This window comes from Callionymus lyra, chromosome 18 (genome assembly GCF_982586985.1).
Source record: "Callionymus lyra chromosome 18, fCalLyr1.hap1.1, whole genome shotgun sequence".
Lineage (NCBI taxonomy): Eukaryota > Metazoa > Chordata > Actinopteri > Syngnathiformes > Callionymidae > Callionymus > Callionymus lyra.
In genome coordinates, this window is record NC_141835.1 from 9,542,730 (window position 1) to 9,545,345 (window position 2,616).

A 2,616-nucleotide genomic window follows, 5' to 3' on the forward strand; every position below is an offset into this window, starting at 1 on the left:
CACAGCGCCGGCAAAGTGTGGCCGAACGCTCAGGCCACAGCCTGCGGCCCCAGAGGCTTTTATCAGTCCGTCCACAGGGCCACGGCCGGGGCCTCCGACCTAACCTCACGCTTTTCCTCTTCTGACACCTTTGGTCCCGGTCGGGCGAGTTTAGGGTCAAGAAACCTCCGGGCAAGTCGTGCCACAGAGAGAGAGAAAACACTTGCGAGACTCCCAAGAAACATCTGATACTGCTTCCCTCTAGGATTAGCGAAGTTAAGGATTCCGTAGGTTTCATCTGGGCTTGTTTATGAGGGGGAAGCTTCGGAGTGCGTCGGCTGGAACGTGGGTTTTACAGGGCGGCGGGGGGGGGGGGGCTTGTGGTCGCCTGAGTTTATAATCATTCATCATGCACGTGTGCAAGTGAGGAGCCCCGGTCATGCCGCTGGACCTAATTCAACTGGAGTTGTTTTCTACTCGTCCGCTCGGAAGAGAGACCGTTCCACCTCGTTGGCTTATTGTTTTGTGGTAGGAAAAGAGAGAAAAAAATAACGGGAGCTTTTATAAAGCGTTGATCCCACCGGTGCCACTCGTCCAGGAAACACGCTCTGACATCTGTGACACAGATTTCTTCCCCAGGTCGTGTGTTTATTCTTTACGAATGTAAGCAACGATTATACATCTTAATATCTCCGATACGACTGGAAGTTTTGACCTCAGACTGGGAAGGACGGATTATCTGTACTATATACTGTTATTTGTACCAAAATATACTATAGTATAAATCAAATGAATGATGAAGTGGTACCTCAAAACCAAAAAAGGTTTAAAAGCCAAACTTTGAAACTTAAATTCAAAAAGAATTCAACCATAATTTTTAATATTTTTTCCAATTTACCACAAGTTTTTTAAGATGACTCCGAAATTTTGAGGTAAATCTTAAGCAACATGCATAAGAGAGAGTTTTAAAATCATATTTAAATTTTATTTATTAGTCAACACACACTTAATTGGACAAATTAAAGATAAAATAAAATTAATCATTGCTTTTTAATGCATATATAAACTTATTAATAGTGCTTTAACATATTTGCAGTTCACATGTCGCTAGTAAACAACGTGTTTTAACATATATATATCTTTTTATTTCTTCCTTTATTGACGCTTTCGCTGTTTGAGAGGAAACCGGAGTTCCCACACAAATGTAGTTATCCACTATTTGAACCCCCAAGTTTAATTAAAAGAGCAAAAACTATTATTAACATGTATATTAAAATATATTATTAGTTACTTTTGTTTGTTTATTTTTGTTTTTGGGGGTAGTTTCTTCTTCTTCTTTTCAAATATATCGTAAATACTGGAGAACATCTGACGAATCCGAAGTACGGTGGCCTTGAAGGTCAAACTAAATCTCATTTCATCATTGAAAATGCTTCTCCATCAATTCAAACCTGAGTTTAAAAGCGATATTTCCTGAAATTAATTTACTTAAAAGGCGATCACTTTGTGCCACAGGGGAGGACTTACTTACGACTGCATCTTTTATGTGTTTCATGATTATTATTTCAATCCCTGCACCGTGTCCATCGCTTCCTCCGCTGCTTCAACAACATCCAGGCACAAGTCTGGAGTCGAGGCCTTCACAGTCCACTGTTTTTTCCCCTCTCCAGTCTAGGTAAACATCTGCTTCATGTTTTGAAATGTATCTCATTGCTCTGCACTGTCCATGACCGTGAGGGGAAAACAGTCTGAAGGTGGTTGCGGCCGTCAAATCCCTTTTTTTTTTTTCTTCCCCCCCCTTGTTTATCAAGCCCCTGTATTTAAGCTTAATATAACTCCTGTTTTGCTGAGAAAACTCTGGCGGTTTAATCACTGTCAGTGGTCCTACGCCTCTCGGGTGTGGCTCGGGAGGCAAAAAGGACCCGGTGCGGTCGTGCGTCCAGCTGCAAAGGGGCTTATTTTGTGGTCTGAAAAATTGCAGGCTTCCCCATATGTTCCCCATAAACGTGGAATGCGGCGTGGGACTTGAGGAGGCTTTTATAATGAAGTGGCCGTCGTTGCATCAAACACCAAGCGGTCCTTTCCTGCAACCCGGAGGATCCGCCGCCAGAGCACCATTTTTAGGCTGCAAACACCGGGGGCCCCGGGCGCCCCAACTGCTTATTCACACCTCATACTGGTCTCCTGGTTCCTGGCCCCTGAATCGATGTGGCAGCACCGAGCGTCGTTAAAGGTCTAATTCTGCGCCTTCGGGAAGAGTTCACGACGTGTTGACTTTATGCTGCTCGTCTGATGCGCTCGAGAGCTTGTGGTTCGATAAACACCGACTGTTACGTCGCAAACCTTTTACGACGAACCTTGCAAACCTTTTATTCCTGTTTACAAACTATGGAAGCTTATCAGTGGCAACAGAATATTACAACTTTTATTTTATTGTTTTAATTGAAATTTATATTTTGTATCCCTTGTGTCGTCTCTGGGTGAAAGTGAACGACTTCCTTGATTTCTATAAATACATATGCAGTGGTGGAGGTCGTTCACCTTGACCCAGAGGCAACACAAGGGATACCACATTTGTTTTCCGGCCTTCGGGTCACCTTGACCCAGAGATAATACAAGGGATACCACATTTGTTTT